At 47.1% G+C, this 12,229-nt stretch overlaps 1 pseudogene; it reads right to left on the bottom strand.

The window, feature by feature from the left end:
- Window positions 1–10,766: 10,766 nt before the first annotated feature.
- On the bottom strand, window positions 10,767–11,899 carry LOC136488064 (BTB/POZ and MATH domain-containing protein 2-like; annotated as a pseudogene).
- Window positions 11,900–12,229: the final 330 nt, after the last annotated feature.

Below are 12,229 nucleotides of genomic sequence, written 5' to 3'. Positions count from 1 at the left end.
AAGTCCCATCCTCTCGACCCTCTTGTTTCACTTGTCTCCATGATTGTCTCCTTTAACCTGAGCCACCTGAGCGGTAGCTCGGCTGTGCTAGAGGATCGATTGAGCTAACCACTTGCTGACCTTTCTGAAGGATGACCACTATAGAAGGCCCTCGAGAAAGGCGAGGACGGGACTAACAGAGCGAGAGGACCAGGCAAGGGATTGGCAAGGCGCTAACAGAATGACAATGACCTCTGTGTTACTAGCTATGTCATGTTTCCCTTCTCTTGTGTCCATTCCATTTATTTTGCAGGTACCTGCCTATCTCCCAATCCTTCATTGGATCGAGCCATCCCACCACATGATGGTCTAGGGCCCCCTAGAAGGGGCATCACTGAGGGTTCTAAGGCTAGCCCACTAGGCTTCAAGGCCACCTAAAGCACCTAAAGTGTAAGGGATGCTCAGCAAATGAGCCCATGAGGCTGTATCCAGGACACCTAGAAGTGTCCTGATCATATGTACGATCGATGTCTGAGTACTAAACTCGAGATACTTGTGGTCACCCAACTAGGGAGGCAGTGAGCCCCCGAGTGTCGAAAGACAAGCTTAGGAACTATACGAGTGGCTCGATCAGGAAGCTGTGGATATCCCCTATGGGGGACATGATCGGGGCACAGAACGACTATAAACCCGAGGTTCTCATGGACTTACCCACTAGTAGAATGAGCTCGGTGATCTTGGTCACTGAGGCCATCATCGTAACAGCCCATCCCAATGAGGGACAAAGTCTCTGAGCACGACTCAAGAGCAATGGGATTACAAACGAAAGTAATTTCATTTTCATCAATTGGGAATGACCCGATTACAATATACAGTGACAAAACCCGCTAGAAGATGCAAGGTGCCAGCGCCACGGCAAGGCGCTAGAGAAGGCCCTCAGGCGATCGGCCATGCAAGTGACCCTACCTCCCCTAGAGGGACAGTCTTCATTGAGACTAAGGGGGAGGTTGGGGTCTTCGAGCCTAGAAGCTCGATCAACTGCCCGTAGGAGGGGCAGAGCGAACTGAGAAGAGGCAGAGATCTCCCTGCTGCAGCTTGGAGATTAGCCTCACCCCTAGCAGCCCAAGCCCTCCGGAGAGCACCACATCCGACCCGACCAAAGGCTAGAGGTGACACGGCGTAGCCCATGGATGATGCCTAGTGGCTTAAGCATTCCCGAACCCCATAGGCGACTAGAAGCCTGCGGGCAACGATGAGGTGCTGCCTCGCCCTCACCAACATCGCCTCTGATGATGCGAACATGGAGACACCGCAAGATGGTAGGTTAGGCAACCAGCCATCCTTCATCGACGCGGGCACGGTGCTGCACCGGCGAGGAGCCGATGGACCATGGGCCCGGTAGCCTCGACCAGTGGCCCTCGGCTCGCTGGAGACCTTCCACCCTCAAAGAAGCAATCACCCGTAGGGAAGCATTGCACTTCATCGTCGCCATTGCCGCCGAACAAGATGGATCTGAGAGGAAGAAGAGAAGGGGCCAGAGGAAAGGATTGAAGCACCACGTACCCTGAGACTCCCCTTTATAGCCTAGATGTTGCTCTGTGAGCGGCTCCATGCCCTCCGATCAGCCATCAATGGCCTAAAGGGGCCCTGGGGAACCTGTCGAGCGTCTCCTCAATCCCTGCAGCATGCCTCCAGGCGATTGCATGATGATGGTCAAGCAGTAAAGGCAGAGTCAGGGAATCACTAATGATGAGTCAAGTCCCCGCTCCACTTTCCACCACGCATGCCGCCCACTCCACGCACGCCTCCTGATGGGACTTAAGGGGATTCGAGTCCCCTCAGGCCCATCGGCTACCATCGATAGCCTAGATCTGCGCGCACCAAGTACAGTGGCTCCCAGTCTACCAGATATGCTCCATGTAGACCCGACATCCCATCTCCCAGACAAAGTGGGACAGCACGGGGGTGCACGCCTTAACTCCTCCACCAGACATGACGGCCTAGACGCCATCATCTGCCTGTGCAAGACGTCAGCGAAAGGGGCGTGCCCAGAAGCTGCCACTTCTATTGATAGGGAGGCCCCACAATGGCCTTGGGGGTTGTGCCAGCTCCCCAGACAAAGCAAACCAACCCCCCGATCGACGGGCGCTCGGGTGACGCATCCCCCCAAAAACAACCAACTCCCTAGAGTTGGGGCGGGAGCAGCTGAGTAGTGGGACCAATGAGGTCCCCCATCCAAGGCTCAATGTGCTCCCCGCACCCCGATCTATGGCCGTAGAAGGTCAACCCTAGAAGGCTAGCTCGAGAGGATCGAGACCTGCTACCGCAGCTCTCAGAAGGGTGTGGCACTCCGGATGATCAATTGGCCCCAAGCCAAAGCACATACGCTCTCAATCACCCAGCCTATGGCAGGCTCCGATAAAAAATGAGGGCACCCCTGGGCCTAAGGTCGGCAACTCCCAGACGAGTTCACCGAGCCCTTGCTCGAGTCAAAGACCTATGTGACATAGACTCATGATGGGATTAGCACCATCAACACCCCGCCTCGATAGCTAAGCAACACCCATCACGTTGGAGAAGAGGGCCCCAAACAGGGCATAGCATCCACATTGGCGGAATCCAACCCCGCCAAGGAGGGTTTGTTCACCAGAAGATCGAATTTAGCCCTTTGTCGCCGTCATGACAAGTGAGGCCACAAAGGGCTTGGGAGGTCCTGACGAGATCTTAACATATGGGTATGTTAAGCCTTGGGTCCAGTGGTTCCCGAACAAAGAAGACTCCCCGACCGACCCCTCCAAGATCACCTAGGGGCTATTCCCATCGGGTACGCTCATGCGCACCCTCTGAGAAGAAACCCGTTCGAGCCCAACTCTGCCATGACTTTCGCTTGGGGCTTTGGTGCTTTCCCGAGCCCCCATACTCTCGTTCTACACCAACACTCCGCCCCGACCCTTGGCTCCTACCCGGCAAGCAACGCTAGCCAAGGCCCGGGCACAAGAAGACACGTCCCGAGCTACCGAGGCTTAGAGGCTCCCTAGCGCTACCCCTTGGGCACGACATTGCCGGCCACTTTTCCGACAAGGTCATGCATGGGGCGTGACACAAGAAGACAAAGCTTTCCTACGGCCTCCAGGAGCTCGGATGCCTCCGGGCCTGCATGTCAGCCCCTGAAGCCAACCTCCTTCACCGCTAAGAAGACTCCAGAAGGTCCACCTAGGGGAGACCAGTCCAAGCCGGCACAACCTAACACGCAGAGTGTCCGAATAGAGCAGCCAAACGATGCCCAAGGCTTCTTTGGCAACACGACACCGTCATGGTCCACAGCGTGTCACTGCAAGACCCTCCTAGACTCTAGGGCATGTAGACCGTAGACTAGTTCCCAAACCGCCATGTACCAGACCTATCTCATTATATAAGGGAGAAGGTCGGACCTAGGGGGGGAGAGGACGATGAGAAGACAGATCATTCCATTCCTTGGCCTATGAGAGCCCCTCCACTGCAACCCATCGTCTTCCTCCTCTCCGATGAGGGAAAGGCTCCACCGGCGGTGAGGCAACCTTAGGATTAGCACCGAGCTAACCCCCTACCAAATCTCTCTACAACCCTGTTGTAAACCCCGATTTTGGGTGCTTTTGAGTATAAGGATCATCAGCTGCTGGACATAGGGCACCGATTGGCCCAAACCAGGATAAACCATTGTGTCCTCTCTGTGATTCTTGTGTTCTTGAGTCCACCTGAGCCACCGGAGATCCGTACTCTGACACCGACTTGAAAAACAATGCTTGCCGCGGTTCTGACCCCGCGACATATGCTATACCTTTCCTCCCGTTGCAACGCACATGCACTTTTGCTAGTGGTATTTATACATGGATATGAACATGCCATTACATTAAGGAGCCAGAAGAATCTATTTCATCCAACTTGTAAGTTAATATTCATGACTCTTGCTACTAAGTTATTCCACTCAACCTCCTTAATTCCCACTCAATTTGTCCCTTGTTATATGTTTTATTTATTTACTTTGTAAAATGTACTCCCTCCATTCCTAATTATAAGACGTTTTGGCATTTAGATTTTGCTATGTACTTAAATATACCCTATATTTAGATGCATAGTAAAAGCAATTTATCTAAAAAGCCAAAATGTCTTTAATTTGAAATATACCCTTTGTGTAGTTATAATAAATTCATTTATTTCAAGGCTTTTAAAAAATGTTATCTGAATTTTTATATTTTAGTTGTTGCCCGTATACAAACTATTCTTCTACCTTACATACTTTATTGTTCACCTGTGTATATTACTATATTCAATGGCCTGTAGAATCAATTTATGCCAAAATTTTCTTCTCTACCTGAACAAAAACATCTTTTCAATCTCGGATATTTTTCCAGAATCTAGAAATTTTCCCCTTAGAAAGTTTTTCTTGTGTGGCGGAACCATTTTGTACTTGCAAATTTCTTTTACTAAAGAAAATGATACACTTTCAATAGAAAAAATTGAGAAGTAAGCATAAAACTAGTTAAGTTCCTTATGGTGGAACATGTGTTCACTTGGATTTATGTTCTCAATTTGACACGGGTACTCCCATTTTCATTGACTTCTTTCCATATTTAATGGCACTTTTCTTTCAACGGTGAAGGGAACACTTTTATCCCACCTCTGCAAATAAAAGGAATTGTCTGCACAAAAATCATTTTTGAAGTAGTGGAAACGGACAGGAGGGCACTTAATATGCATCCCACATCTCATCCATGGGAAAATTTAGGGCTTTTCGTCATGGTCTGTCAACCCCACTGCTTAAATTTGTAAAAATCTATGTCGTGTAATGGAATTGACGGGTTCATATTCTTGCTAAATTTGCCCATGATAGGTGATCTGTGGCATTAGTCCATGCATCTAGACATAGAAAATAAATATGCAATTATTACCATATGCCATTGTCATCTTTCACTACCGGAGACAGCTTCTTTGCCGAGTGCCTCATGCACTCGGCAAAGGCCGATATACACTCGGCAAAGGGAGCTCGGTAAATAGTTTATCGACAAAGACCTCTTTGCCGAGTGCACTTTATCGGGCACTCGGCAAAGACTTTGCCGAGTGCTATTCCGATACTTGGCAAAGAAAAGTGGCCGTGACGGCGAGCGCCACCGTGACGGCGGCTTTGCCGAGTGCCAAGGTCAAGCACTCGGCAAAGGTCCTCGCTTTGCCGAGTATCGTTGACTTAGACACTCGGCAAAGGTGATCACTTTGCCGAGTGCCGCTGACAAGACACTCGACAAAGTATGTAATGTTTGCCGAGTGCCTGTCCCGTGGCACTCGGTAAATCTCTTATGTTTGCCGAGTGCAACGTCATTTGCACTCGGCAAAGTATGTTCCCAGATAGTTCTCAGGTAGTCACTTTGCCAAGTGTCATGGCCATTGCACTCGGCAAAGTGACTGAAAACAACCTTTTTTATTTGTTTTTTACATTCCATCCAAGCAAACAAAAGATATATATAACAAATATCACCAATATCACATATATATCATCAACAACACATATATATCACCAACACCACATATATATCACAAACGTCACATATATATCACAAACGTCTCATGTCTCACAATATATCACAAATAAGTTCACAAGTAATCCAAGTGTTCCATCATCTTCAACCACAATTGCAAATAGAAGTATCATTAACAACCACAAGTATCATCACTGATTTGGTGAAGGATTCGCTGAAGCATGAGGATCATTCGATGCCGCCGATTGATTCTGCACAAAGGAGAAGAGATTGCATGTGTGAGACAAGATAAATATATACCATACATGAATAAAACTTTCATACTCCACTAGGTTTGACCGTAAGCATGAACATACAAACTAAAACATTTATACTCATAGGAGTAGAATAGTGAGGAGGTGGAGGTGGAGCGAATAGCGAAGGTGGCGGAGCTACACTCGTAGCGGCGCCAAGACTTTACATGTACTGAAGAATCTCCGCCATCCTCCGCTGCTCGGCCTCCTGCTCGGCCTCCACCCTCTCCATCTTTGCCTGCAACTGCTCCCGTATCCTCCTCTCTTGTTCCAGCTGGAGCTCAATGAACACACCCATATTGTTCCCCTGGTGTCTAGGAATTATCAACGACAAGAATACATTCTGTTGTTGAAAGCATACGCTAAGAGGGGGGGATTGAGGGGGATAACGAACACGGGCCAACATGTGTATGGGCAGCCATCATTCCATAAGGATTGAACCCATCTATTGCCAGCGCAACACATACATTACGAGCCTCTTTAGCTTTCTCATGATGAATGCCATCAATGTGGGTCCATGCTTCACCATCGGATGCATGTACCATCATGTCAAGATTGTATCGTTTGCCATTTTTGTGCCATGTCATCTGTTTTGCGGATTCCTCGGTCATGTATAGCCGTTGGATCCTCGATATGAATGGAAGGTGCCGTAGGATTGTCACAGGAATGTCAAGCTACCTCTTCTAGCGATCACCAGAATCTACCTCCAGGAACCTAGAGGATTTACACTTTGGACAGTACTTTGCTTCCACGTATTCTTTCCTAAATAGGACGTACCCCTTCGGGCAAGCATGTATCTGCTCATACGGCATCTTAAGTGCACGAAGGAGTTTCTGTGACTCGTGCATGCTCTTTGGCAGAAGGTGACCCTCCGGAAGCAGGCTGCCAATAACTGTCAACATACCATCGAAGGCGTCTCGACTCAGGCTATACTGGGACTTTAACGCCATTATGCGTCCAATGGTATCCAGTTGAGAAACCTTTGTCCGGCCGTGAAGGGGTTTCTGTGCCGCGACAAACATGTCATAGAACGCCTTTGCGGTTGCCTCTGGCTCCTCCTCCGTACATTCTTCAGTGAACTATGCCTCGTGATAGTCATTTAACATGCCTGCTACCCCGGCATCAGCATCATAATCCTTGATGCGTGGTCTCACCACCTCCTCTCTCATACGATCGGCTTCACCATGGTATACCCACCTGGTATAGTCTGCCGTAAATCCATTCTTCCAAAGATGTTCCCCCATGACCTTCTTCGTTTGTCTTTTCCTATTTGCACATTTGCTGCAGGGACAACAAATTTTACTCGCTCCTTTAGCAGGCACGCCAAATGCCCATTCTAAGAAAGCATCGGTCTTGTCGATCCATTCATTGGTGACCTGACCCTGACTTGCGTGGCCCGTGTACATCCACCCACGGTCCTCCATCCTCTAACATATATAGCGGCGAGTAATATAAATATCAATTGCATCTACACGACGTTCCTACTATCTAATAGGTGAGGACAGGTCCTAATCCCATGCGAGGATACATTGGTGGGGTTAGTTTCCATGCTCTACTCCTATCCAAGACAGAATTTTGGTAGCACCTCCCCGCTATTCTCCAAATACACGTCCTGCCAGGGAGTGTGTATCCGGAGAACAACAGGGAGATGATGCCGAAACTCTATCTCGGATCGGAGCAAACCATGGAAACTAACCCCACCTACGCATCCGCAGGCTGTCAAAAAAACATGGACAATTTGAAACAGATACGGTTTTAGATATGGAAATATCTGCATATTTCCAACCGTATCTCTTTCGAACGGGAGACGCCTAACTAGGTTACGTGATCTACGACCATGATACGGAAAGAGGGGTTATACCTAGGGTGGTGGTGGAGTCAGGCTAGCGGGACCGTGGCAGGATGGTGCAGTGGCAAGGCGACGTGGTGCAGGTAGACCAGCAGCGGCGCGGAAGGCGATCGGGGTCGCTGAGGTACTCCGGCTCTGCTCCGATGGGCTCTTCTCTACAAAAAAGAAACATAAAACTATCAATACAAAATTTTGACAGCACCTCCCCTGCACGGTGAGGTTTCCAAAACCTGTAAGAAAACCAATGGCACGATGGCCGACATGCACATATATATGAACGGCACGATGGCCGACATGCACAAGATTATATCCAACCACATATTTATAACAATGTCACAACCACTCCTACGACTACCATCACTGCTACTATACCACTACTACTACCGTAACTACTAGTAATACTATGACGACAACGATGGTAGGGCATACCTAGTGGGCGTCGTAGGGCGGCGGTGGTGAAGGGCCCAGGGCGCCGGTGGACAAGGCGACGGTTGGGGAAGCGCTGGGGATGGCACGGGCACGGGCGGGGCTGGCACCTCCTTCTTCCTCCTTCCTCCTTCCTCCTTCCTCCTCCTCCTTCTCTTCCTCCTTCTTCCTCCTCTCCTCCTCCTCCTCCTCTCTTTCTCCTCCTCCTCTGGCGACGCAGGCGGGGGCGGCGACAGGGCTGGCGCGGGCGGCGGTGGTGGTGCTGGCGCGGGCATGCGGGCGTGCGTGTGTGCGGTGTGTGTGGGCCGGCTAGGCCGCGAGGTTAAATCCCCTCTTTGCCGAGTGCCCCCGATCTGGCACTCGGCAATGTTTTTTTTTATTTTTTTAATTCTTTGTCGAGTGCCACTTGGCTAGGCACTCGACAAAGAGGGTTTTTTAAAAAAACTTAATATTTTTTAAATTCTTTGCCGAGTGCCACCTGAACTGGCACTTGGCAAAGAGGGGTTTTTAGATTTTTTTTAAAATTATTTGCCGAGTACCACCCGGACTGGCACTCGGCAAAGAGGGTTTTTTCAATTTTTTTAAAAAAATTCTTTGTCGAGTTCCATAGGTCCTGACACTCGGCAAAGAGGCTCGGCAGACCATATTTTTTTCACTTTTGACCTCCAAACTTTTTCTGCAGTCCTTAGACAATACCCAGTACTCCATGTTCCAATGTGGCACATTTCTCGGATTTTTTCTATATTTCTTTAATTTATTTTATTTAATTGAATTTTCTTGGATAATTCAAATTATAACCGCTAGTCATTGGAATAATGAAAAAAATAAATGGAAAAATGATATTCATGTTATTTAGTATAATGTGAGGCCGTATCCAGGAACAAACCACCAATTTTGAACATCTTGTTCACGAAACATGACCACAAACTTGCGGTCGAGTTGTTTTTAAATTATATAAAAAGCAAACGAAGTCCAAAAATCATGAAACTTGTCAAGATGTCAAGATATCATATGTGGAGGTTGTGATAGAAATTTGAGGAGGTTTCACGCAAGTTGTCACGTACGATGCTTGCAAACCGAAGTCGGCCTCTTCATGTTCGTGAAGAGGCCGACTTCAGTTTGCAAGCATCGTACGTGACAACTTGCGCGAAACATGAAGAGGTCGACTTCGGTTTGCAAGCATCGTACGTAACAACTTGCGCGGAACCTTCTTAATTTTTTACCACAGCCTCCACATATGATATCTTGACATCTTGACAAGTTTCATGATTTTCGGACTTTGTTTGTTTTTTATAGAATTTAAAAACAACTCGACCGCAAGTTCATGGTCATGTTTCGTAAACAAGATGTTCGAAATTGGTGGTCTGTTCTTGGATACGGCCTCACACTATACTAAATAACATGAATATCATTTTTCCATTCATTTTTTCATTATTCGAATGACTAGCAATTATAATTTGAATTGTCCAAGAAAATTCAACTAAATGAAATAAATTAAAGAAATATAGAAAAAGTCCGAGAAATGTGCCACATTGGAACATGGAGTACCAGGTATTGTCTGAGGACTACAGAAAAAGTTTGAAGGTCAAAAGTGAAAAAAATATGGTTTGCCGAGTGTCATTTTTTGACACTCGGCAAAGGAGCCTCTTTGTCGAGTGTCAGGAGAAGACACTCGGCAAAGGATTAACGGCGGCCGCCGGCGGCCCTTTGCCGCGTGTTATTGTTTGACACTCGACAAACCTGGTCATCGCCGAGTGTTATTCTTTGCCGAGTGTTCGGCACTCGGCAAACCACCTTTTTGCCAAGTGCCAGTTGTTTGCCAGAGTGCTTTCTCTCTTGCACTCGGCAAACAGCCGCTTTACCGAGTGCCCGATAAAAAGCACTCGGCAAAGTCTGGGACACTCGGAAAAGAAGCCGTCTCCGGTACTGTTTCCTGAGGACCATAAGTAACTTGTTAAAACACTTTGGCTAGGCTTCTTTGGTGCTCCGGCTTCTCCGCTACAATAGTGTTACAGATGAAGAGGAAAGAGAGGTGGTGGTGGTTGACTCGATGGGATGATCAGTTATCTAAGATAATGGGTTTTCATGTTATTACGTTAGGATATTTAAAAAGTTATAAATTCCTTAGGATATTTAAAAATTCTTAATCAAAATTGCCAACGAACTGGGCATCACTCGAGATGTGGCAGAAACAGACATGATGATGTTGAAAATGGCTTTGGAGGGCGACTGTTTCAGACATGCCGCCATATTTGGAGTTATACATGAGTTAAAGACCATAATAGCTAGTTCTTTTACCACTTTCCATGTTAAGTATTGTTCCCGTGTCTGTAATAAAGTCGCCCATACATAATACAGTGGCTCATTGTGGTAAGTGTTCTCAATCTTTCAGCCTGGATTGGGACAGAACACATGAGGGTGTGGAGAAACTCCTGTGCAAAGATGTTTCTCGGTCCATGACTTAATGGAATGTACTATTCCTCTCAAAAAAAATTATATATATAGTAATACTTAAAATTCAATTGAAATATAAAGAATAACCAAATTATGTTCCAATAATTGATATGCGTATTACATCTAATGACATTAACAGAATTGTGAAGACATAACATTTCACTTGGTACTAGAAGTAATAGTAGATAAGTACCATTCGTAGAGAATAAGCATATGTTATTATGCAAATAAGAGTAGTGCCCCTGTGCGTTCACATCATGGAGCAACATTGGCGAGCAATTCGTTTAGAAGAGAGGGGCAACTGCTTGTCAGATACTGAAACTCATCACTATCCATGATCTTCTTTAGATGGCCTGGTGACTTGAGAAACTTGAAGCATGCCTCCTTGAGCCCTTTGCATCCATGCTGCTCCGCAAGCACCAATGTAGTCTTTGCCATGCTAGTGTCGATGCAGTTGCTAAGGTTCTCCTCCCACATGAGTTTCAGCTTCTCCAGACCATATCTATCAGCTGCTACGAGTAGATGTTGAGCCATAGCTTAGGTATCATGCTTGTGCATCTTAGGCAGCGAGTAATTGTAGATAAAGTGCAGCATAGCCTTGAAGACTCTTTGCTCCATATCATCAATCCGAGTATGTCTGTTCTTCTCCTTCATCGGATCAAGGAGTTCTGCCATGAAGACTGAGGACCGAGCACCGCGAGGACAAGCCTGTGAGCAGCGAATTTCTCATCGCCGACTTCAAATGTGACATCAGCTTCCACCCCTGATGACAGGAGACGGCCTATATGCTGGTTCATATCTGATGGTGACACCATGACAAAATGTGAGGTGCCCTCTGTGGAAATCTCTTTCAAGACAGTGACATCACACGTGATTCTGAAACAATCATCCGTCAGATAGGTTGATTCCTGCAGGGCCTTCTTCTCCATGAAATCTCGAATTCCCCATCCTTTGTTTCTTCTGTGGAAAGTATTTATCACGCTGCCACCTTCAGAATATGATGGAACAGGTTCTCCGACATTATCGAGTAAACTGAAATTTATGATTGCATCAACGCCCGTAGCATTCTTTTGATCCAGGTGCAGGGAGAAGGATATCCAACCAGAGTATTCTGTGCCATCGCCATCAGGGTAGTACCTGATAACCCAAAGATAGCCTCCGATGTCAAACTTGTCAGACTTGATGTAACTGCCATTCTCAAGTCCCTTTGTCCCGGAATACCCATCTGTCATGAGCACGTGTGACCCCGTGACGGTGTGGGCGACAATGGCAGAAGAGCTGTGTGCTGAGCTCTTGACGTCCTTGGCGACAATGGCAGACGAGCTGTGCGCTGAGCTGTCCACTGGCACCTCTAGCCGACCGACAACGACAACCGAGCTCGACGACATAAGCCTGTCCCCCAAACCAAGCTAATCAAAGGATCAGTATCTAAAAAAGTTAACCAAACTAATTATCGTGGTCATGCAACACGTAGACAACCTTAACACAATGTTTCGTACAAATTAGTGTAGTTGCACAAATATGTAGCACAAAACATGCTGTCAGTGAATTTCATGATGCTTTAGATTAAAGAAAAAAATCAGAGCCATTCATTTTGCAAACAGCAGTAACCACCAAAAATGGAAGAGATCAGTTTAAGAGAAATATTGAATCGAAGTCAGTTACTATCTACTTTAATAGCTCTAGTTCAGAACTGTGCCATTGCCCAGTACCTCTGT

The sequence above is a fragment of the Miscanthus floridulus genome, chromosome 10 (genome assembly GCF_019320115.1).
Source record: "Miscanthus floridulus cultivar M001 chromosome 10, ASM1932011v1, whole genome shotgun sequence".
Classification (NCBI taxonomy): Eukaryota; Viridiplantae; Streptophyta; class Magnoliopsida; order Poales; family Poaceae; genus Miscanthus; species Miscanthus floridulus.
The sequence above is the reverse complement of the archived record's forward strand: the minus strand, read 5'-3'. Positions and strand labels throughout refer to the sequence as shown.